The sequence below is a fragment of the Dendropsophus ebraccatus genome, chromosome 4, assembly GCF_027789765.1.
Source record: "Dendropsophus ebraccatus isolate aDenEbr1 chromosome 4, aDenEbr1.pat, whole genome shotgun sequence".
NCBI lineage: Eukaryota > Metazoa > Chordata > Amphibia > Anura > Hylidae > Dendropsophus > Dendropsophus ebraccatus.
The window spans coordinates 74,563,874-74,591,016 of NC_091457.1; positions in this window are offsets into that span (position 1 = coordinate 74,563,874).

The following is a 27,143-nucleotide window of genomic DNA, read 5'->3' on the forward strand; positions in this document are numbered from 1 at the left end:
GCACTCCAATTGCAAGAAAATTAAAAAGAATTCTGAAGTCATACCGACTCTGTGAGTATATTGCTCCATATAATTGGAGTGCAGTGGGTTTCATTACCCGAAGTTTGCAGCTGCATGGTGAGCCAATCACTTTTTCCTTCACATTCATTGTATATATTGGACTGCTTGTCCGGACTGGTGGAGTTCGGAAGTGTGGAGGGTGCTCATGAGCGTTGTAGTGCGTGCTATTCTTGTTGAATTCACAGGCAACTGGAAGTCAATCACTTTCCATCACTAAGAAAATGCTGTTTTAGACCACATTCACACAACACAAAAAAATCTATAAATATTGTTCGTTGTTGCAGATTGCAGCAACAGCCATTGTTAATTTACAGCGGGCAGCTACAGTTGTTTCTATGGGACACCGGAATGTACTGAACTGCGGTAGCACAAATAGTCCGTGCACACAATAGATAGTACAGCCCCGGCCGTACTATCCATTGTGTGTTATGGTTAATCGGAGCGCCCGCACATCCAAATGTGCCCACATTCCAAATAAGAGCAAGTGATGTTTACCTGGCTATATGGCTGGGTTAACACCCAGAGAACGGCTGGTGTTTCACACGGCCGTGTCAAACATCGGCCGCTCTCATGCCACATGTGAATGTGGCCTCAATGTCTTGGCCCTTAGCTGCAAAAGAGAGGTGTAATGGCCCAGAATGGTATTTATTGTCAGGCGTCTGGAGATGTATTGTTGCTACTGGCAACCTTAGACAGTCTGTATTGGGACTTATGTATTTGCTGCTTTTTCCTAACTCTCTTACGGAGATATTGTTTTCTGTCATATATTTATTCAATATGTTGTTATGTATTAATCGCTAATAAGACAAGTGTTGAGCTTGATCAGTGCTCCTCCCCTGCAACCTATCACACTCTAGTGATTGGCCGCCCACCTCCTACCCAGAGGGGCTGTGCAGTCTCCTCAGTGACAGTTGGTAGTCTGGCATTGCCAAAGTCACATCTAACCTCCCTATGTCACCTCAGTAATCCTGTCAGACTCCATCTTCAACCCCCTAACCTGTTTCCAGTCAGCCATAAGGACTAATACGTGTCTTCAGAGTCTCAGCAGGACATTCTCTGTATTTATTAGTGCCTGCTGTCAGATTGGTGAAGTGATAGAGGGTCTCCCATCCACGGTCCACATCTTCCTAGCTTTCAAGTCAGTGTGTCCATGCGTCTTCCTCCTACATGATAGTGAGCGTCGACAGCGTCAAGTCTCTTCAGTAACTTCAAGTACCTATTCACACATACCTTATGAAGGCAGAAAGCTATAAAGTCTCTGGAACAGGTCTGTCTCTTTGAAATCCTATTTATCCACTAAGTCTAAGCTATAGTAACCAAAGTAACCCCCCCCCCCCCCCGAAGCAAAGGACTCTGATCAAGCCAGCAGTTTGCCATTAGATGCCCCTGTATTGGATTGTATATAGTTATCCTTCAAGTAAAGTCTTGATATACTTTCACCGCTATTGTGTGAAGACTTTTATTAAAAATTATATGTCCCTGCATGTATGCTGAAGAAGACAAGGGCCCCAGCACCCTCGGACCCAACCGTGACAGGAAGGTTTCAGAAGGTGAGCCCTAAGGTTTCACTACACCACCCAGCAACACAATACCCTCAGCATATTACCATAATACCACCAAAGGAACATGATAATTTTTCTTGGCGTCATGCATAGGACACTATAGAGGGACATGGTATTTACCTGGCTATCTGTAAAAGGTTCCATGAAAGGTCACACTTATTCACCACCATACGTTGTGAAATGAATAGAAAATAGAATCAAGACATTGACAAGGTTAGAAATAATGATTTGTATTTGAAATAACATTGTTATCATCAAACTTTGCTTTCGTCAAAGAATCCTCCTTTTGCCGCAAATACAGCATTGCACATCTTTGGCATTCTAGCTATTAATCTGTTGAGGTAAGCTGGAGAAATTGCACCCCATGCTTCTAGAAGCAGCTCCCACAAGTTGGATTGGTTGGATGGGCACTTCTGGGGTACCATACGGTCAAGCTGCTCCCACAACAGCTCAATGGGGTTCAGATCTGGTGACTGCGCTGGCCACTCCATTACTGATAGAATACCAGCTGCCTGCTTCTGCTGTAAATAGTTCTTGCACAATTTGGAGGTGTGTTTAGGGTCATTGTCCTGTTGTAGGATGAAATTGGCTCCAATCAAGCGCTGTCCACTGGGTATGGCATGGCGTTGCAAAATTGAGTGATAGCCTTCCTTATTCAGAATCCATTTTACCCTGTACAAATCTCCCACCTTACGAGCACCAAAGCAACCCCAGGCCATCACATTACCTCCACCATGCCTAACAGATGGCGTCAGGCATTCTTCCAGCATCTTTTCATTTGTTCTGCGTCTCACAAACGTTCTTCTTTGTGATCCAAACACCTCAAACTTGGATTCATCCGTCCACAACACTTTTTTCCAGTCTTCCTCTGTCCAATGTCTGTGTTCTTTTGCCCATCTTAATCTTTTTCTTTTATTGGCCAGTCTCCGATATGGCTTTTTATTTGCCACTCTGCCCTGAAGCCCAAAATCCCGCAGCCGCCTCTTCACTGTAGATGTTGACACTAGTGTTTTGCGGGTACTATTTAATGAAGATGCCAGTTGGGAACCTGTGAGGCGTCTGTTTCTCAAACTAGAGACTCTAATGTGCATATCTTCTTGCTTAGTTTTGCAACGCGGCCTCCCACTTCTTTTTCTACTCTGGTTAGAGCCTGTTTGTGCTGTCCTCCGAAGGGAGTAGTACACACCGTTGTAGGAAATCTTCAATTTCTTAGCAATTTCTCGCATGGAATAGCCTTCATTTCTAAGAACAAGAATAGTCTGTCGAGTTTCAGATGAAAGTTCTCTTTTTTTGGCCATTTTGAGCGTTTAATTGACCCCACAAATGTGATGCTCCAGAGACTCAATCTGCTCAAAGGAAGGTCAGTTTTGTAGCTTCTGTAATGAGCTAGACTGTTTTCTGATGTGTGAACATGATTGCACAAGGGTTTTCTAATCATCAATTAGCCTTCTGAGCAAACGCATTGTACCATTAGAACACTGGAGTGATAGTTGCTGGAAATGGGCCTCTATACACCTATGTAGATATTGCACCAAAAACCAGGCATTTGCAGCTAGAATACTCATTTACCACATTAGCAATGTATAGAGTGTATTTGTTTAACGTTAGGACTAGTTTAAAGTTATCTTCATTGAAGTACAGTGCTTTTCCTTCAAAAATAAGGACATTTCAATGTGACCCCAAACTTTTGAACGGTAGTGTGTATATATATGTAATGATAATTGATAATGATTCTGGATTGAATCGAAACGTTGTATCCTGTTCCTTGTTGATGGAATAAACACGCTTTTACTTTACTCCGGTGTGCTGCAGACTCTTGCCGTTTTCTACACTCTGGATGTGCGGCTGCTACTCTGCTCTCTCTCTCTATATATATATATATATGTACCTTGGTTTAAGAGTAACTTGGATTAAGAGCGCTTTGCAAGAAGAGATTGCTGTTTTTCACAATTGTAACTTGGTTTAAGAGCATTGCTTTGGTTTAAGAGCTCCCTGTACTGGGTGGGAGGGTGAGTGGGGGATGGGAATGGTCTGCATAGCTTGGTCTACAGCACTGTACTCTGACCCAGGAAGTCTCCCTCACCTTCCAAATCATGGCAGATCTGTCAGCCCTTGTGTTTCTCATACTCTCTATTCCTGCTATAATCTTCCCGCACTCACACTCAGCTATACACAATGCTGCTATAATTTGCCCGCACTCACACTCAGCCATTCACACTTCTGTATATAAAGTTTCTGTCACTGTCTTCCTGCACTTCTCACTTCCTGATTGGTCCATGCTAAACATACACCCCTTTCCCATTGCTGTCATGTGACCACACAGACCTCTGACAGCAGCCCTGCTTCTCGCATGTTGTAGTACACTACTGCATTATGGGGATCTGCATCTCCATCCTGTATCTGCAAACTGCTGCAGTTTCCTCAGGTTTATGCACTTACTATACATTATACACCGCATGCTGATTGCTATACTGTACAATAACTTATAATATCACATATTCAGCTGCTTCGAAATGTTTGTTTCATCTGTTCTACATGTTATTCAGAATAAAAAAAAATCATTATTTTTGGGGTGTGGAACCAATTGTCTGCATATCAGTAATTTCTTATGGGAAAATTTGCTTTGATTTAAGAGTGGATTTGGGCTACAAGCGCGGTCCCGGAACGAATTATGCTCATAATCCAAGGCACCACTGTATATATTTCCCACCAAGCTATATGCTATAATATGATGGTTTCTATAAAATCTTAGCACTCACTAGTACTCACACATCAGTAGATGTAATTAGCTAATGAGATTTGTCCTTGGTAACATCTTACTGACGCCTTCCATTTTTCTTAGACATTATTAAGAAAGTTAAATGTTGCATATTTAATTAAACACAGAGAAATATTTACTCTCAAGTCTATAAGAAAAGACAATGATGTTGTAAAACAGGTTTTTACTTAGCTTCATAACAACTCAACATTTAATACCAATCTATTCATGATTACTCCCTGTGCCAGTGAGCAATCTTATTTTTATCACATGTAAATGAAAAGAATGCCATTTACAAGCAGCCCTGGGAAACTTAAGCTTGATGCAAAACCAGGTCGTCATATAGTGTATCTCTCATCCATACACAATAGGTGAGGTAGCTTAAAATGATAGCCATGATATTGTCTTACCACCTGTCTCTAGTTTCTTGAGTGTCTTCTGTTCATTTCCCAGGATGTTAGACATGAGTTTTGAATAAACTACATTCACATTTCCAACTTAAGGTCTCTGCACCCATCAAAGCAATGGATGCTCCATGTGCTCCACATGGTGGCTCCATACAGCACTATATTGCAAAAAATCCATTGGGACCTCAATGAAATTGGAGATACAACTAAAACCCTAGACTGTCATATTATGGCTTCATACACAGCACACCTGTTAATAATAGTCACTTTGAAATCAAATTTACCACCTTTGCACATTCATGCCCTGGATCCTAGCAGTTGCAATGTTACCACCACCAATGCAAACCCTGTTCCATCTGTAGCCCCACAACTGTTATGTAATTGGCCTTTTACAGGGGCTGAATATTGTACAAATAATTTTTTTGTTGTTTGTTTTGTGACATAAAAATCATTGTTGCAGCGATATAGAAAGTTGTGAATTCAATCCCTTTGTATTTAAATAAAACCAATTCCCCCCGCTCTGTAGGGATGATTGACAGGCAGAGAAGCCACAAATGGTGTCTCTGCCAGTCAAGACAAGGCAAATGCATGAACTAAAGAATTATATAGTTTAAGATATTGGGTCCCTGCCAACCAATATGCTTACATATGCTTATGCGTACTTGGTTTGATGATTTATGCTGCCTTCCAGTAGGTGATTTTGGCTGGGAGTAAAGTGTGGTACTAGACACAATACTCAAACAGAGGGGAGACTATCTCTAGGGGATCAGCTATCTCAATGCCTTGTGGGATGTCATTATAAATTTGATAATATATTCCAGATTTTATTATTGAAATAATTATCACTGCTTAATATGGCCATTACAGCCTTTTACCAGCAAAGTTGGTTACCATTATGGTGATCTTTTGTATAGAAAACTATATCTTATACACACAGTGTTTGATGAAAGTTATTTATTTATTTATTTATTTTTTAAGTTAAAACCAGTAGTGGGTCTATAAGGCCTAATTTTCCTGATATGTGCAAAAAGATTGTTCCTTTGTCATACAGTATATGTTATTTTTCCTTTAGGGATTAGGTCCTATATATGATACTGTGTACATATACAGTGTTGAAAGTTAAAGTTAAAAGCATTATGGAATTTCTTACCATAAAATATATATCTATGTTTAAAGCTGAAATGTGCTTTGTTTCTTCGATAGATGATGAATAAAATGTATTTCAGCATACTGTTATATGCACTGCTGTCCCAGAAGGATGTGAATTCATAATAAAAAATCAACAATTAAAAAAAAAAATATTTTTTTATGTGTTAATAATGTGAAATTCTGTTAATTGCAAATATTTATGTTTTATGTCAGGGTTTATTTTTAGTCATTGTAGCTCTCAATTACCTTAATTGTTGTCATTTCCGACAAGCATTCAGCCTCTTCCTCCAGAAGAGTCCCTGATGGAATTACATTCTTCCATTTCACCCACCTGAATTAGATATTTATGCAATCATCTTTTGAAGAGCAATTGTTGTCATCATATTTATTGTCTGATGTAAAAAGTTCTGCCAGAAGGAAGGGGTAAAAAAAAAATGATAGAAGCGATCGAAAAAAGTGACAATAGAAAAATCACAGAAATTGTTGAACTATCGGGCACAGTTTTTCCAAAGTGGCAAAAAATAACATGCATTTTGTAGGTACACATAAATAGGACCCATAAGAAATCAGATAAAAGAAAGTTAATCTCTTTGTATTTCACACAGCGGTGCGGGTGAGAGGCAGAAGATGTAGTCATTTAGATTTAAAATATTAGCTAATAAATAAATTTAACAAATCTTCACAACACTTCCCATTGTTCTGGGATCTTAAATGAATAATAAATGTTGTTAGCATAAATTAGTTCTGCCTCGGCATGTTGTGAAAATGAATCTTATTATTGTCTTGTTGTGTTGTTTGAGAAAGGAAAGAAGACAGCATTAATTGATTTTTTTAAATTTAATTATCATTATGTTTTTGGTTAGAATTGGCAATATGCTAAAATGGGCATTTTTTACATATCCCTAGAAGTGTTAAAGAAGCGTAAAATAAACAAATATTTTTTTTTTTCCCCCTAGCATATTAGGCTACCTCACACAATGTGTGGATCTATGACCCTCTTAGTTTGGGACCTATATGTAAGTAAGAGAGTTATGACCTTTGTAATATTAGCTTTTAGTATAGTTTACAACCTTCACAAATTACAGTAATTAAAAGATTTATGCAGCTTTGTAAAATTGAAATTCCTTTTCTTAACATAGACTATTAGTATTAGATTGACAAGGGATTGACCCCCAAAACTCCTACCAATCAATATTTCTTGCTTCTTCATACTTAGTTGTGGCAGTACAAATTACTGCAAGAATGTCAGATTGGAGTAAAAGAGCAACAATGCAAATGGCTATGCAGGTCTAAAAAGTGTAATACGGCTATACAGGTACAAGCAGCAGTAAACACTGAATATGCAGTGATCCATAGGGGTACTTGGAGTTGGACCCCCCCACAGATTTAATATTGATGCCTTATTCTGATGACCATCAATTTTACAAAGCTGATTAACACTTTATAGACTAAAGGCCCTAAAACATGCAGTGATTATTGGCTGAACATACTAATATAACCTTGTGTAAAAAGGCTAATGATTAGTCAACAAAAGAGGAAATGCTCATTTGTTATTTCATCCAGCCGGTACAACATGCTGAAAAATCATCTTCCCATGTAATAAAGCTTTATTATCTAACCCTGTGAAGTCTCTGTAAATATATTCTGAACATAGAAATCACTGCTTGTTTACATGGAGACAAGTGCTGTCTTATAGGGCCCTAAGCTCATATTGGTTATTTCATTGATGTGTGTTTGGTGACCTGGGTTTTCATGTGACCTTAGGATTCGCTACGAATGGGGCCAACAATTGCTTTGTTTTGCTAAGCGAATTTCCGCCCATTCGTTAAGGATATTTGCAAAAAGAAAAAAAAAATTAAATGGTGGTCTCACATGCTGTCTCAAGCATCTCTGGCATTAACCATAATCCCTAGTGCCCGTCCAGCTGCAGGCCCCTATGTGATGTCAGCAACCCCCCCAGACACACACACACAATCTATGTAAGGCGGTTTAGTAATAGAGGTGGCCAGTCGACTGTGTGTATAGGAGAGAGCAGGAGTAGAGCAGCAGTTAGAGTAGAGCAGGGAGAGACTAACAGAGTGAAATAGGGACAGTACAATTTAGGGACAGAGAGGACAGAATAGGAGGACTGATTGTGGATGATATCATCACCTCCCCCTCCGCTTCTAAAATAAGGCAGTTCGGTAACAGAGGTGGCCAGTCGGCTGTGTGAAGAAGAGAGCAGCATCGCAGCAGACAGTTAGAGCAGAGCAGGGAGAGACTAAAAGAGTGATTTAGGGACAGAAAATAGAGGATAGGAGGGCTGATTTGTATGATCTTTTGTTGTAGCTGCCAACTACTCTCCTCTCCTACTATGTTGGGTTTTATTCCTGAACTGAGTGTGCACTTTACTTAATCAGTGCATGCACTCCACTCCTATTGTGTTATACAAGTTGGGTTTCATTACTGAACTGAGTGTATGCCTTACATAATCAGTGGCCACACTCCACACCTGTCCTGGGAGGGGGGGGGGGATTATATTACGCTGCTAATCCACCAAGGTCCAATGCTGCAATGCTGTCTATGGCAGAATGGATGATTGACTGGCTGATAGCCTTTTTTTTTTAATTGTGATTTTCCATTTTTTTGCCACTTTTACAACAACATGCCTTAACAAATTTTACCTCCTATAATAGTCCTAATACTGTAGCTATAATTTTGGCTGTTTTAATGGAATTCATTAAGATTCGATTTGTGAGTCGTAACAAGTTTGACCTAAAATTTGCGAAGCTCGCAAAACGAATTTCTGGCTGCTTCATTTATCACTATTTTTAAGCTACATGTATAGTGTTGTATTATAGGAAACCAGGTTACCTGTAAAAGACAGAGCAGTAACTTAAATCTTCTGGGCCCCAATGCAAAATCTCTATTCTTATGTAACAGAGGGACTTTGGGCCGCTTTTAGCACTACAACTACTGTATGCACACAGGAGACACTGACCCACAGGGAAACAAACTGATGTTGACTTCCAAGGAAAAATGCAATTTTATAGCTTGCAAATGGGTAACTGCAAAGACAGAGGCATCATTTATTTATCATTTATGCTCGGTACCTGGTAAGGACCTGACAGATTTTATTTAAGTGGTTGTTAGCTAACAAGTTAGAACCAGATTTAAAAAATCCTAAATGTTGCCTTTTTAGTCTACTGGATTTTCCTACCCTAATTAAAATAATTGCACATTGATAACAGACTCAAATAATAACTTCCACAATGTTATCTTGGCGAAAGACCACTGCCTATACCTTAGCTAAGCTAGAGGCTTGACTGTGCCTCTTATGGCTCTTATTCCAGCTAACTGTCTATAATGGAATATCTTCTATTTTAAATTTAATTATTTTATAAATATAAATATTGGATGACCAACAAAAAACATTTCAAGTGTGGACAAATAAAGAAAAAAAAATCTATGTTTTATTCAGTAACCAATTGGCAAATGTCCTCTGTATTGACTAAACTATACATCTAAATGCAGTTCAATTAGAAAAGTGACTCCAGAATGGTTAGATTTGCCAGCTGTCCATCAGGTGTTATTTTGTTTTGTTATCAACAGCTAAAGCTCTAGAACATTTTCAAGATGCTGTTGACCTTTACTTTCAATGTACTCCACGGCAGCTTGATTATCAAGAAGATGTTTGTTCGTCAGTTATATTACCCAGAGGGCAGACTATGAATAATTTTGTTATTTGAATACCTTTAGCTGCAGTAAACTCATCACTTTACCAGCTTATATTTATGCATTTTACTTTTTAATAGGGTATGGAGAATGGCAGACATCAAACACATGCTCAGTATTCGGAGGTGTGATAAAATAATACAGGATTGCGTCTTAATATTCAGTGAAAAATTGTTATTTTAAGTACATTTTGGCTATACTTCCCTAGTATCTAATAACCCAGCCTATATATGATAATTCTTTAGGCAACAGTCTTTGTCTGCATTAGCTATCATTGTCGCATGTATCAAAACTGCACATGAGAGGGTACAAAATACCTACCTTAATACTTAAATAATTGTGGTTTTTTTTAATTATTTAGTTAAATTAACCCCACAAAGTTATTCAAGGTACAGTTATAATTTCCCTATTTACATAACAATCCATCTAGCCTAAATCCATATACTGATGAAGGCAGCATACATGGGAGCATAATCTGTAAGTAATACCAAAACTTTTTTTTTTAATGATGAGTTTACTTTATTATGATAATAAACTGTATCTCACTTGATTGGTGTAACATATATTAAAGGGGTTGTCCGGCGAAAAAAAATTATTCACAGAATAACACACATTACAAAGTTATACAACTTTGTAATGTATGTTATGTCTGTGAATGGCCCCCTTCCCCGTGTCCCCCCACCCCCACCCGTGTACCCGGAAGTGTGGTGCGCTATACATTACCTGTCGCGTGCCGACCACGGTCTCCGATCGTCAGCAGTGACGTCTTCTTCGGGAGCTTGGCGGATCTTCCCGAGTGCCGGCCGCCCTCTGCAGCGTCATCCGAAGCTCAGCCGCGATTGGCTGAGCATAACTGTGCTCAGCCAATCGCGGCTGAGCAGCTGATGACGTGGCCGCGTCATCAGCCGCTCAGCCGCGATTGGCTGAGCACAGTTATGCTCAGCCAATCGCGGCTGAGCTTCGGATGACGCTGCAGAGGGTGGCCGGCACTCGGGAAGATCCGCCAAGCTCCCGAAGAAGACGTCACTGCTGAGGATCGGAGACCGTGGACGACACGACATGCGGTGAGTATAATGCACCACACTTCCGGGTCTAGCGTGGGTGGGGGGAAACACGGGGAAGGGGGCCATTCACAGACATAACATACATTACAAAGTTGTATAACTTTGTAATGTGTGTTATTCTGTGAATAATTTTTTTTCGCCGGACAACCCCTTTAATTTTAAGGCTTCTTAGACAGGACACAGAGGCTGAATGGTGGTAAACAGTGTCTCATATGAATGCCAAGTGTCATTGCCCATAGCTCAGTGAATTGCCATACTGTATGTACTTAGCTATGTCCAATATGTTGTGACATTGTTGCGAATTTAACCCTTTGATTTACTGCAGATATTCTTAGGGTACTATTATATGAAGCAATTATCGTCATGTTTTAAATCAACAATCAGCCGACATACACGGTGTTGGCTAATCATTGATTAAAAGCATGACGTAAAATCCCAATAACGATAGCGACGGTCTTCTGCCTGCCACTCAGTTTAACAGGAGCAACAGCTGAAGACTGAAGACTGACCTACAGGATACCTGGACAATCTAAAGATCAAGATCGTCCAGACAGCCTCTCCTGTAGCTCCCTGCTGCCCTCCTGTTTATGTCTGTGTCTGTAATAGTACAGACAGCAAGTCCAGAATGAGGAGCAAGCCAGCGCTGACCTGTCTATGTTAAGAGAAAGAATAAAGATCTGTCTCTGTTGCACACTGACATGGCTAAACAATGACCTAAACATATTAAAGCCATTGTTAAAGGGAATCTGTCAGCTGCAATTCATGTTTCAAATGGCTGACACTGTTAGATGGCTGTTAAGTCAAGGAGACAGACGGTAACTTTCATATATCCATCTGTGCTTCTGGAATGTAGGAAGATATTTTATTATCCAGTGCAGAAGGTGAGGGAGGCCTTCTCAAGCTCCTGCTCTGCCGGAAGTCAGAAAGCCGCCTCACTCCCACCTCCTATACCTGAACCTGCTTGATAGACAGTCAGCTGCAAGCTCAGCTCCAAACAGGGTCAGGATTGTGAGTAGAGCTAGGAGGTGGTTCAACTTGTAGCAGATCTAGAGCCTGGGAAAACCTCTTTTACACTTTGCACTAAAGAATAAAAACATTTTTCTACATTATGGAAGCACAGCTGGTTATACAATAGATACAATATGTCTCCTCAACCTAACAGCGTCATCAGTTTGGAACAAAAACTGCAACTGACATATTCACTTTAACATAGGCATATGGCTAAAAGATGTGCAGTGCGCCTGGAGTTCCCTGTTAAGAAATAGTGTGGTATTATACTACTATAACAGGTAAACAAGAAAAAGTGAATATGTTATTTGTGCCATTTGTACCATGAATGTATTCATTGGAAATGCTGATGAATGTTTCTATTCAGATCAGTGCATGTTCAAAAACACAGAAGTTTTTATGAGATCAGGAATAATGACTAGCATATTTTTCATGGGGCAGAATTTGTTGATCCTTTACAAGCTGTTAAGTTCTCTAAGTAGGCTTAAATAGGGTTCTCTGCGAATTTTGGCTGAGATCCATAGTACTACTGAAAAACTTCCCAGTTCAGGGATTATGTTATTTCTACCCTACTGCATTGGCAGGATGTTTTTATCCTTTAATAAATTGAATATTTGAAGAAAAAAATGTTATTAAATTAATTCATCAGTAAATGTAATAAAAAAAAGAATTTACAGCTACTGGGACTACAGATACTTTATTATATGTAATATCAGACAGAAGAAAACAGTGTCTGTACCAGAAATGTTTTGTAATACGGCAAGTGAAAAAGATGAAAAAAGCTTGTTGCCTATGGCAACCAGTCAGATTTTTCTTTTATTTTATCATTTTTATTACAATAAAAATTAACACAAACTGTGAAACTTTCCACACAGTCATTATTTTTTTTATGTATTAGTCATTATAAACTTTTTCTTTTATATCTGTTAAAACTGTTATTTAAATTTTAAGTTGTCTAACAATGTATAGACAAAAGCATTGTCACACGTACACAAGACCTGCAGGAGCCTAATGCTGCGTTTACTTGAAACGATAATTGGCCCGATCGCACGATTAACGATGTTGGAGTAACGATATTTTTTTCCATAACGATCAGCGTTTAGACGGAACGATATATCGTACGGAAAATTCGTTTTGCGATCGCTTAAGCCTGTCTCTCACATTGGTTAAATCTGCAAACGACTGTTCAGACGGAACGATCTGCAATTTTTTTACGAACGATCAATGACGATTTGAGAACATTCAAAGATCAAAATGAACGATTTCTCGCTCGTCGTTTGATCGTGCGCTGCATTTACACGTACAATTATCGTTCGAATTTGATCGTTATTCACACGATAATCGTTACGTGTAAAAGCAGCATTAGGAGATCCCATCTGTAGACATCCATACGGCATTGGCTCCCCTTTACAGTTATAACAGCTTCCTCTGAAATAATTTCTGCAGCATGTTGTAGTGTGTCTGTGGAATGTTTTGGACATTTCTCAGAAGAGCATATGCAGAGTCAAAAACTGATGTTCAACAAGATGACTTTTAGTCTTTATTCTATTTCTTCCCAAAGGGTTTCAGTGGGGTGAGGTCAGGGCTCTGTGCAAGTCATTCAGGTTCTTTCACACCAAACAGACCCAACCATGTCTTTATGGATCTTGCTTAGTTCATTGAAACATAGTTGCACTACAACAAAAAAGGGTCTTTCCTCCCTGCAAAGTTGTAAACATATACTTATCCAAAAGGTCTTGGTATGCTGAAGCATTAATATTTCCTTTTAGTAGAACTAGGCAAATCCCTGAACAACAACTCCATTGTATGATCACTTCTACACCAAACTTTGCAGTTTGTACAATGTGGTCAAGTATGTAATTTTCCCCTGGCTTTTGCTAAACCCAGGTGCATTCAACAGACTTCCAGAACAGTGGTTTTACACCACTTCACCTGGTGCTTAGTATTGTGCTTGGTGATGTCAAGCAGGTAGGGGGACACCGGAAACATTTCATTACAATGACAAGATTGTGTACCTGTCATCACCACCAAGCCAGTTGCCTCCTACAAAAAAAAGTTAGATTATTTTTTTTTACTGTTATTTAACCCCTTCACGTCCACAATCTGTATATATACATTTCTATTGCACATGCCCCATGCAGTAGACACTTTAAATATGTGCGGGACCGCTCCAATGTGTGACCGGCACCTAAGCTAATGACAGGCAGCCGCAGTCACGCCAGCACCTGTCACTGCGGGGGTCCTGACAACCATATGTCTGTGGGGATAAGCCACTTACCTCCGTCCTGTTGGATCTTTGATCTTAGCATAGAGTCTGCCCTCAGACACAGATCACCGATAGTAGTGATTAATACTATGCTATGGCATAGCATTCATCAGTATATGCAATCAGAGCATTGCATATGTAAGTCCCCTAAGGTAGCAGAGGTATTGAATTTAAAAACCAAAAGCAGAGTCATAGAGAATAGCAAAAGATCAAGGCACGCTGCAAACAGGAAAGGTCCAAGAAACTAAACTTTTTAAAAGTTTTGTTAAATGACAATAACTCTTTAAGTTAAGCAAAACTATTGTCTAGCTTTTTATCTGTGACTTTTTATCTTGTGGAGTGGTCCCCTCTACACCCAGTCACAATATGCTATTAAGTCATGCCGACTAAAACTTTTAACAGGCTTTTCCAAATCAGTAAACTCAGAAACTCGAGGCAATTTGATAATTTGTTCTGCAAAGTAGCTCCTTAGAGAAGCTGCATTTTAAATCAATCAAATGCACAATATAAAGAAAATAATACATTTTAAAAAATAGAATAACATACAAAACCAATGCAGTAAATATTATGGAAAAGATTATTTTCCAGTAACTATAGCTAGCTAGCTGAATCATTAACTGAAAACTCCTTCAGACCAGTTTACATAGTTCAGATCCCATTTTGCATGAAAAGTACCCATATTACCCGTGGCATTGTTCCCATACACCGCAGCATTACCATGTTCTTTTCACCAGCATATTAAAATTGATTAGATTCCATTAGAATTATTTTCCATGAGGTACAAAAGGGGATTTTTCATTTCAAGTTTTCATAATATCAAACTAATCTTTGAGCAGGAACGGATAGACTGTTATTTAGATTTTCAATTCTGTAGAGACAGCACTCCAAGCAGATTTAGAGAGATATTCATGACCTCTTGTATAGTCTGATCATAATTATCCGACTGAATGTGTGTGTTATTGTTTTGGTTCATTGTGTTATGTTGTGTCTTCAGCTCAGAGTTTTAATATTATCCCTTTAGTTCTGAAATTGTCATAAACATCTCACAAATGCATTATCAGATATAGGAAATAGCTATGATATTCATGGATGTTTTCAATAATACATCAGAGTATATTTGTTATGGAAATAAGTTATATGAAAAAGTTATTATAGGAGTTTTGAATCTGTAGTAATGGAAAGGATTGAGAAATTCTTTAGCGAGGGGGTTGGGTATTTTAGAAACCAAGATAGAAAACAACATAAATAGGATAATGTGCCATATTTCCTTTCCGAAATACCTAGTTGCAGCTGAAGAGTTATCTGTGTCTGCCAATAGGACAGTGAAGAAGTAACTTCACTTTAGGTTGGAACTAATGAGTATCTTGAACCTCCATAGACTCCATTGTTTCTAGATTAACAAGTTGGGTAGAGAAGAGCAGTCTTAATGATTATGCGTCTTATTAAAGATGCAAACAGGGTAGCGGAGGAACGAGTATCTAGACCTCAAACAAGGCTGAATTATAAGTATTGTTGGACAAAAGGAGCACATGTTTGGGGTTCTATGTGACCTTGGCTATTTGCACTTCTAATCCTTCTACTTTTCTGTTAGTCAATAATTATATTTCTCATGTATGCATAATGTATTCATTTGTTTCTTGTCAGACCCACATCTGATTCCAGCCAATAAAGGGTGAAAAGGTAGGCTACACCAATACCAATGAGTGAGTGACCTAGCTGCCTCCAATATTTTCCATAGATTTTACATAGGGGACCATGCACATGTTTAGCTATCTCTCTTACATGTGTAGTGTAAAGGATGAGGTAGATTGAATGGAGCACCCTGCTTTCTGATCCCATTAAGATATAATGGCATAAAACCAAATGAAGAACCATGCAAAATACCCTCTTTCCATGAGTTATTGTTTTTCTATTCACCATTCCATGACACAACAGGCTGTAATATAATCTAAACCTACCACTGATAGCTTTTATATAGACATACAGATACAAATCTCAATTTTATATAGCTGGGGTAGGGAACCTTGGCTCTACAGCTGTTAAAAAACTACAACTCCCATCATGCATGGACAGCCAAAGCTAAAGCTTTGGCTGTCCAGGCATGATAGGAGTTGTGGTTTTGCAACAGATGGAAAGCCGAGGTTCCCTACCCCTGATATATAGTATTGATCATATTTTTTGGCTTTCTTTCTAATTCCAATATTAACTGTCTTCTATGCTTTGCTGGCTATTATGGAACCCATAACCCTCTTGCCTACAATCTAGGGATACACATTGAAAAAAATATAATACACTTAGAGGAGGTTGTTGGAATTAAAGGCAACTTTATTTGTGTGAATGCAATGATGATATACTTTATGTAAGTACTGTAATTACAATATTAGAAGTAAAGGATACATTTAGCCCAGATGCACAATGACATACAGCTAGACAAACAGGCATACAGTTTCTGTATGGCATCCTGCAGCATATTTGCCCAGAGATGTTGCAGCTGGGCCTTAAAATCCTGCATACTTGTGGGTTCCCAAAGATTGCTCGCCATAAATTATGGAATGGTGATGGTAATCATGCAGCCAAGGAAGTGTTACAATCTGGCAGAAACATTTCTAGGAAACTTGCTACTTGTGGACAAGCATTTTTCTTCTGAAAAATGCCAGTTGGAATTGCAATGAGGAGCAACACATGTGGCAGTGGGATGCCCTGCACATATTCATGAGCAGACCATCATACCAGCAAAAGGCAGGATTGAAGTGTTTACCATGGGGCCATTTTCAAACCTTATCATTGTCAGATCCTGATTTGTGGCTGAAAACCATACAGTTCCTGCCTGCAGCAGTTCATATTATTTGTTTAAAACACCTCTCCAAACGAAAGGAAACAGTTGCTGATTGGCCGGACATGGAAATGGTTTGGGCAGAGACGGGTGTGTAATGAATGTGCCACTTGTGTTTGGGTGATGGACAAGGAAACCATGGATGCTGCTAGTGCTTGTTGGTGTATCAAACAATCCTCTTTACTGGTGGTCTGTCTAGGCTTTCTGAAGCTTGTTTGTCACTCATGCAACCACTACTCCCAACATTTGTTAGCAGCTTGGGCAGCATAGAGCCTAGAATGTGGGCAGTGCATCAAAATGACCATCCACCTTTCAGTCCAATATTGACACCCCCCCTCCAATTGACCGGGCAAAACATCTTCGAGTGCATGATAGAGAGTGCAAAAAATATACTACCCAAAAGTAGCGTACAAGGGTCTTTGTATGGTAGCCTTATCATAAGACTAAGTCTTATGATAGTGTGTAATGAGTTACATGTCTGCCTGAGACATATCTGTATGCCACCTTTTCGGCAATCTGGCTGCAATTTATTTTTAGTTAATGCAAGGTAAAGAAAGACCTTAGTAAAATGCAGAGCCCTGGTCAATTTACTATCCTATTATTTTAACTCAAGTTATAAGAATGAGCTAGTTATTTCAACAAATTCATGGCCATATGGAAGTCAGTGGCTATTGTGCTCCAACATAAACACACATGAACACACGTAAACTTACAAAGCAGTCATCTGTGTTTTATTCTGCTCACAGATGGATTAAGAGAGTACACTGGGACCGTTTGTATACACCTCACCATGTGCTTTGTCTTGAGATGCTTTAGAAGCCCAGAAATAAATTGTTAAAGTGGTAAAACTTGGAAGCCCTTGGCTATGGTAATTGATTAGAATGACTTTTGCCGTAAATAAGTGTTGGCTGATTGCTAAGTCCTCAAAATTACAGATCTCTTGTATTTCCAGAAGCACAAAAGCAGAAGTTGTTTTATAATGTTTTGTTAGAAATGAGGGGTAATCCTGCCACTGCAAAAATCACTCCATCAACTATTAATGAGTGAAAAGGCCTTTTGTTCTAAAGAATTTTGTTGACTATAAACCAACTTTATTTTTTATCAATAATCTGTCTTCTATAAAAGGTATTTTTGTGTTCAAAAATGTTATCTATTATTGTACATTCTAATTTGATATGGAAGACTATTACTAATAATAATAACAATGGTACAAGGACATATTTATCATCCACAGGCTATGTTCACACAGTGTATTTTTTAAGACAAGAACGGCCGTTATTTGCGATTAAACATGGCCGTTGTTCATACACTGTTATTCTCCTGGGGCTGCACAAATTATTGACTCTTCAATTATTTGCGCCCGCTAATGCAGGAGCAACAGCCATTGTTCCTGCTATGTTCACACAATGTATGGCCGCTCTGACGGCCATACATTGCATGGACTTCAATAGTTAATTGGACTGCAGGCCCATCCAGATGTATTCAAAAATATTAAAATGATGTTCCTGCAGCCAATATGCTAATATTTGCTGCAGTAACATGTCAAACAGCAGCTGTTGTTTGACACGGCAAACAATGGCCATTTTAAGCAACGGCCACTTTTTATACATAATGTGAACATATCCATATACTAAAATTGTGCTGGTTTGTCCAGTGTCCTAAAGAGGTGTGGCTGTACCTGTTGTTAAATGGTATTCCAATTATTAGTAAATGATTGATCAATTACCAAAGGGCGTTTTTCCACCTGTGTGTGTGTTGTATGTAGCCAAGTTCCTGTATCTACCACCAGTCTTTTTTCAAAACAGTTAGCTCACTTTGTCCTGGCTTAGAAGGTAGCCTGCAATATGGAAATTAATGCAATCTTGTCAGGGACATGTTCATAAACTTTTATAGGACATAAATCTAAAAAAAAATATCCATTTTACATCTTAAAAAAAAGACTAGAAGATGTTTTTCCCCGGATTCAGTAATTATTAAAGCAAAATGAAGGGCATGGGACTTCTTTGGGCTGCCTCCGTGTACAAGCGGCAGTTTTATGAACATTTTGGCCCTTTTTTAGGTCAATGACCTAATAAGCTATTAGCTGTTGCTGTAGTGGAAATGGATGAAAAAAGCTTAGGGCTATGTTCACACTATATTTGAAAAAAAAAAAAAATAGAAGGTGTCCACTTTTGCTATTTAAAAAGATGTCCGTTATTGCCACATTTTAATTGAACTCAGTGCAATGCATTGAAGTCAATGAAATGACGGACGTCCAATGCACAAAGTGTACGAAATAACAGATGTCAGCACGGACGTCAAAATTATAATCATGACAATTACTTTTCAATGTCTTTTTCAAACACTGGACATTATTCTTTAGTTGTTTTTCACACACAGTTTTTCTTTTTTTCACCATCCTATAACCATATTAAATTCAATGGGCTTTTCAATTAAAGACACACCCAAAGACCAATTAGTCCACCTAGCCACCATTTAACGGCAAATAATTGCAGTTATTTTAAAACAACAGTCACAACATTGGGCGTTATTTGCCATTAAATGACGTCCACTAAATTTCAAGAGTGTGGGAACATAGCCTTTCTGTGTTTTCAATCCACTCCTGGTTTTGGTTGCAAAAACTGACCAAAATACTGAGCAAAGATATTGTGTAGGAATATAGTTGTAATAAGTGTAGTATGATAGGGTGACTTTGGATAAATGGAAGGTAGTTGCGGAGGAACATGCATCATAATTCACCTATTAGATTCACACATGATAAATATCATTAGATCATGTTTTGTAGATGATTCCTTAAATTCTTAAATAACACTAGTATAATAGAAAATAAAAGAATATAGTATCAATTATAAAATGATATAAAATGTAAGATATTAATCTAGATTACTGAAAAACTTAGTGTCCTCCCATGTCTCAGGTCCACTGGGGGACCTGCCAGGAGTATGTATGTTATCTTGTATCACACAGAGGATGGAGGGAAAACACAGAATAAATGTCATCTTTAGGACTCAAGAAGCATGTAAAAGTGAACAGCTGGTGCTCATTTGGCCTACATCCTTCTCCTGTAATGCTTGTAGCTTGAGGCACCAGTAATATTTTAAGCCACTGTCACAGGAACTATCATTGAGCCAAAATTTTGAAATGCTTGGATGTTAACAGAAAAATCTCAGTCCTTAACAACTTAATTTCTGAGTGAGATTATTAACAGTCAGAAACAAATTTCCTGCTTATCAGCTTAAATGTTTTGTTCCCTTTTTTTCTTAATTGTTTTTTTTTTTGCATGAAAAATATTTTTGTTAGAATCTGATAAGGTCTTTTGAGTTGCGGTTACAATATAATATAATAAGGAAATGTGGTGAGTTAGACGTGTCTATCTAACTGTTGAATTAGCTAGTTCATGCATAAAAAGATCTCCAGTGCTTTAAAAAGTGTTAGGGCCCTACTACACAGCCCAATCTCCTACACTGGCACTCGCTTACTGAGCCCATACACTGCCCGAAATGATTTTAGGTCTGGACCTAAACAATCAGTGCGGGAAAATATTGTTTGATTTTAATAGATCAGACAATTCCGTACACTAATATACCAAACATACTTATTTTTATTTAATTAATTATTTTATAATTTTTTTTTTTTTGCACAATGGGAAAGGGGGTCATTAAAATTTTTTAATTTAAAATTAAAAGGTAATATAAAAGTGCTTAATATGACTAACCCTAAATGTGTTTAAAGAAATTATTTCTCCCACATACCGCATAGGAACTCAGAGAATGGGGTAGGGGGGAGGAAGGGGAGGATTAGGTTAGGCCATGTATGTATGTAATATTATGTTATGTAATCTAATGTTTTCTTTTGTTAGTTTTTCCTTTTCTGTTTTGTGGCTAACAAAAGAAAAGGGGGTCATTTAAACTTAAATAATATATATATATAGTACTTAATAAGTCCCCCGCGAGAACTTATATATGCAATCATTAGATTGAATATACTGATCAATGCTATGCCATTGCAAACCATTGATCAACATTTTTATCTCTCTTTTTTCATTCTCTATGAGAAGATGCTCATATAGGCAATGTAATAGGGCTCTTAGTTTGCAGGATTTTTGACATGCCCCCGATCTATGCATGTTAGAAATGAGAGAACCTCGAGCATGCTCGAGTCGATCCGAACCTGAACTTTCGGCATTTGATTAGCGGGGGCTGCTGAACTTGGATAAAGCTCTAAAGTTGTCTGGAAAACATGGATACAGCCAATGACTATATCCATGTTTTCCACATAGCCTTAGGGCTTTATCCAAGTTCAGCAGCCACCGCTAATCAAATGCCGAACGTAGGGGTTCAGAACGACTCAAACCCGAACCCGGTTCACTCATCTCTAATGCATGTAAAAGTTCTTGATCCTTTTCATTTGGTTTGGGACAGGGTAAAACCAAAGACATTGCTTATTTCTTAGAATGTCCAGCTTCCTACTGAAGATTTAGCAGTGGGGAGAGCTCCTGCTGTAGCTATTTGCCTTACAGGATCTTGCAAATGAGAAGATCATTGACAGATCTCCAGACACACATAGAGAAGAATTATATATGAATTCCTTATACTTATTTATCTAATAAATAGGATTAGCAGTAAGAAGGAGTGCTACAGGGATGCTTTTTTATTTTTTACATTTTTAATCTATATTTTATGTTCTTTTAGCCTAATACAATACTAAGTATATGTTATTAATTAGAACTAGCCAAAGCTTTTCACTTATAATCCACTCTTTCACACATCAAAATAGAATCAAATGGGGAATAGAAGACATTTCTTAATACACAGCTATCCCAGAATTTCAATATCCCCAACCACCTGTGCCTTTCTACTTAATGTAGGATCAGTATTTTCATCATATGCCACTAAATTCCCATAAAGCTTTAAGTTAAAAAAAGGACATTTTTTTTTTTTTAGATTTTTTTCCCCAACAATGCTGTATCTTTTTTGTGAATATTTCTGATTAATTTTATCTCTAGTGAAAGTGCCAAAGAATAAGCATTTGTAATGAGTCAAGGCTTGGAGAATCAATCAGATTTAGCACCAGAAGCAGGCTGTGAGGCAGCGCCAGTTATCTCTGCAGAAACAATGACGTTTTGTGACTGGAATACGATTATGGGAAAATAAAAGCAGTTTGTTTTTTTGCTCCCACTTTCAGAATTCAATCCTGACTGTAGCAGAATAGCAATTAACCTAAATATTAATTTCAACTTTCACTTTTTTTGAGTGCAATCAATGATAATTTGCATCTATTACATAGAATGTGGAATATAGTAAGAGAATCTTTTTCATTCTTTTTTCGTAGCTGTTAGCAGGTGTACAATGGAAAGAGATGGTCTTGCATATTAGAGGAGATTTGTTAATTATGGGTTCTATTCAAACAATTTCTTGCATCGAGGGAGTAGAAAATCACTAATAATTTAGCATGAAATACACAAAGAACTTTGCAGCTGCAAAGCCAAACTAGCATTTAAGTACTGAAGCCCACTCCTGCTGCTACGCTCAGTGTTAATTAACCTATTTGCCCATGTTACTTAGGATGCAAATATACAGGAAATAAGTAGCAATAAGACACGCAGATTTGATTGCAATGAGGAGATTAATGGTAAACCAAAATAGCGCTAAAATAGATATGAAGATGCCAGCAGCATACACAGAGGAGGGGGATCTAGAACCAAATTAAAATGGTATACCCATAAAGGCGACAATTTACTCCTCCAGGCCACTCTTACTCTATAATCAGCAACATTGTTAAAAGTGCATGTTAATCATTTAATACCATGTGAACTTTAGGTTCCACCGTCTGTCTGACTAGCACCTTAACCATTTCACTGCCAAGGTATTTATGGTTCAAAATGTTTTTAATAAAAGGTTTTCATAACATAGTACATCATACAGCATATATAACAAGACATGCAAATGAGACAGGCTTAGATGGAAACATAACATGGCTATCGTGAGTCTACAGGGTGCGTGCCATTCAGCTCTCCCATATGGACCAGTAAAGCACATATCAGCTTATGGGGAGAAAGAGGATCACGTCAATTAGCGACCACTACACAATCCATGTTCTAAGAAGGAATCTGGGAATGGGGCGCTTTCATTATGTTCCTAACCCATCATCTCATTCTGTTTGCATAGCTTAACAAAACTCACGAACAAACAAAGACGCGGGCAAACATAACCACACGACACTAAGGAAAGAAGGGGGAAGGAAAATCGAGAAGAACCCAAGAGAGGGCCGGGCGGGAAGACTGGCACTAGATCAACACAGTCTCATAGCCCTTGGGGAAAGGAATAAAAGCAGAGAGAGAAAGAGGTTAGACGTATGGGGGTTAGACGGTTAGAAAGTAGAGGGGTTAGAGGGGTGGGGTGGGGAGGGAATAGTAGGGGGGGTGGGGAGGGAATAGTAGGGGGGAGGGGCCCGCCGCCACAGCACACACATGGCCTACCACCAGGGTCTAGGTGCCTCCAATGGTGTTGTCACCTGCCAACCATCGAGCCATCCCAGGAGAAGACTGAAACATGATCCATATTCTCCACTTAGTAGAGAACTTTTTGCTAAGGTTGTGCTCATCCGCCCGTAGCTCCTCCATCCGCTTCAAGGCACCAAATGCCTCTGCCCACATAAGTCTGGAGGGGGGAGTGGTTGACCTCCACAGTCTTGGAATAATTTGTCGAGTTGCCAAGAGAAAGAGACCCAGTAGGCCTTTCTTAATCTTAGGCAGCGAGCCAGGTAAGATAGATAGAAGAGCCATTTCTGGCTTCAGGATCAGATTTTGCGAGGTGACCGCATTGTACAGAGTCTGAACCGCCCTCCACAGGGACTGAACAGACGTGCACGCCCACCAAATGTGGAGCATAGAGCCCACTTCCTTACCGCACCTCCAACATAGGTTAGATACGGAGGGAAACCATTTGTGCAGGCGTTCAGGAGTTCTGTACCACTGGGCCACTACTTTATAGTTCATCTCTTGTAGCCTAGCAGACACTGTAAGTTTATGGGTGAGCGTAAACGCTTTCAACCACTCCTCCCCCGAAAACACCTTGCCAAGCTCCCTGTGCCAGGCCGACTGAAAGCCCAACAGCTGGTCATCTGTCCCCTCAGGTAACATAAGTCCATACAGAAGAGAGATTCTGTGCTCAGGGGGGTCAGCGGCCAAGCATATCTGCTCAAAAGTGGTTAGGGCGAGGTTGAGCTCCCCTACTGGTGCCAGAGAACTCACCCGACTACGCAGTTGGAAGTAATGTAACGAAGATCCGGACCTAGTGCCCCATCCCTCTCTATCTCCTGTAGTGGGCGCACTCCCGTAGAGGACACCACATCTCTGATCCTAGGTGTGTGTGTGGAAGTAAGGGGAAACAAGGAGGACCCACTCATGAGTGAAGAAAAGTGTGGGTTGCCTAGAAGGGGCGTAAGGAGAACCGGCACAGTAACCAGTCCAATTTTGGGTGTGAAACCCCTCCATATGGAGGACAGTGACCCTAACAGGGGAGAGAGATTCAGCTTTCGGGTGTCCGTCTGTCTGGGGATCCAAAAGATTCCCTGTGCTGCATGCGTATCTATGGTGTGTTCCATTTCGACCCACAATTTAGACGATTTATGATGAAGAAGATCTAGAACACACACAGCTATGGATGCTCTATAGTAGGTAGTAAAGTCGGGTAAGCCTGTCCCACCATTGACTTTCCGTCTAATAAGGACCGAATGCCGCAGTCTTGCCCTGGAGGAGCCCCAAACAAATTTGCACCCCATTCGTCTGACAGGCTTCAAGAAGGAACATGGGAGGTGTATAGGGAGGGTCTGAAAATAGTACAGAAGTTTTGGTAAGGAATCCATTTTGAGTACACTAATTCTGCCGAACCACGGTAGTGGTAGCGTACCCCAACTCCTTAGATCCTTCTCAAGGGTCGTCAGGAATGGTTTATAATTGAAATCATATAATTGAGAAGGGTCGGCTGAGATGAACGTACCGAGATACTTAATATGGTCATGTCTCCACTTGAATGGGAAATTTGTACGTAACAGATCTACCTCCCCTGCCCGTAGGGTAACATTCAAGATTTCGGATTTCTGTAGGTTAACTTTAAAGTTACTGAGACAGCCAAAACGCCTGAATTCCGCCAAAACGCTGGGCAAACCCACCCTGGGATAGGACATGTAGATCATGAGGTCGTCCGCGAACAGTGATAATTTATGCTCCTGTTGCCCCCCACACACACCTCTTATGGCCTCATTGTGTCTAAGAGCATTAGCTAGGCTTTCCATAACCAATATGTAAAGGAATAGAGATAGCGGGCATCCTTGGCGTGTGCAGTTGGATACCCTGAAAGGACTGGACAGTGAGCCATTAATGCGCACTTGAGCCGATGGGCAAGAATAGAGCGCAAGAATCCTGTCTACCGTTTTGTGACCCAGCCCCACCGCCTGTAGGGTCTCCTCTAGGAACCCCCAGTGCACCCGATCAAAAGCTTTCTCAGCATCTACTGTTAGGATGCACAGGGGGTCCCCGGAGAGTCGAGCCCTAGATATTAGGGACACAGTTTTTATGGTGTTGTCCCTGGCCTCACGACCAGGGACAAAGCCAACCTGTTCCAGATGGATCATCCCCGGAACCCAGGGCTGGAGACGCAGAGCCAATATCTTGGAATACATTTTTAGATCGATATTGATCAGGGAAATAGGTCTAAAATTCCCACAGGCCGACGCGTCCTTCCCCGGCTTCGGTATGACCGTTATGTGTGCCCTCAAAGCCTGCGGCGGGAATGGGCAACCAGCAGATACCGCATTGAAGGATCGCACGAGAGAAGGGGCAATCGAGTCACCCAACAATTTGTAGAATCGCGGAGTAAACCCATCGGGTCCCGGACTCTTCCCGTTTTTGAGATTCTTAATGACCCCCAACACTTCCTCGGGGCAAAAATCCTCGTCCAATTCAGCTGCCGCATCTGCTGGTACCCGTGGTGGCGCAAACTCTGAAAGATAAGATCTCCTCTCTTCCCCCGTAGCCGATTCAGCAGGCACACTAGTACCAAGGTTGTAAAGGTCGGAGTAATAAGACCTAAATTCCTCGAGGATGTCTGTAGTGGAATGCACTACACCCTTGGTCGGGGAATTCATAGAGAACAAATATGACTGCTGAAGCCTAGGGTGGAGTGTTCTAGCTAGGAGTTTACTGCATTTGTCCCCATATTCAAAATAGTTATACTTCATTTTGTCTCGCATGCAAAGAGATCTCTTATCCAGGATAGTAAGAATATTTTGCCGGAGAGTCAGCAGTTTGGCCTCCAGGGTAGCTGAGGGGGCAGCCTTATTGGATGCCTCCCTCTGGTTCAGGTCCACCAGCAGGCCTTTTAATTTAAGGGCATTTGCTTTTTTAAGCCGCGACCCATGGGAGATGAAAATTCCACGTAAGATGCATTTCAACGCCTCCCACCTTATCGGATGGCTGGAGGAGTCCCCCTCATGGACCAACTCAAACTCCTCAATGGCTTTTTTGATGTCCCTAAGGCATAGCTCATCATTCAACAGGTTGTCGGTGAGGCGCCAATTATATCCCTTATTGGAATGAGGAGCTATCCGAAGGGAGCCCAATACTGGAGCATGATCCGACCAGAGGAAGATATCAATAGAGGCCTTTGGATGTAAATCCAACAATGCATGCGAGACGTAAAGATGATCTAGTCTACTATAACTATTGTGTGCCTGGGAGTGATGGGTGTAATCCCTAACACCAGGGTGGAGCACCCGCCATAGATCAACCAATTGTAGAGCAGATAGGCCTCGCTTCAAGCGACGGATCGCCCTGAGAGGGACACATGACCTACCTGATGAGGAGTCCTGACCTGGATCCATACAGAGGTTGAAGTCACCGCCAAGCAGGATGGGTGAGCCATCGGCGAACGTGGACAATTCCTGCAGCACTCGAAGCCCAAATGCTACTTGACCTTGGTTAGGAAAGTATAGGTTAGCTAGGGTCAACACACAATTGGCAAGCTTAACCTTGACAAACAAGAAACGGCCCTCCTTGTCAGAGAGTGACCCCACAAGTTCGTATTGTAGCAACTTGTGGAGGGCTATTGAGACACCACACTTTTTCTTATCTGGGTGGCAGCTATGGTGCCACGTTGGGTAGTATTTGGAAGTAAATTTGGGCATGCTTAACTCACTAAAGTGTGTTTCCTGCAGCATCGCCACCAACACTCGTTTCCTGTGTAGGCGGTATAAAACCTGACTACGTTTGGAGGGACTGTTTAGGCCTCGCACATTGTACGAGCAAAACGTTAGGTCTGCCA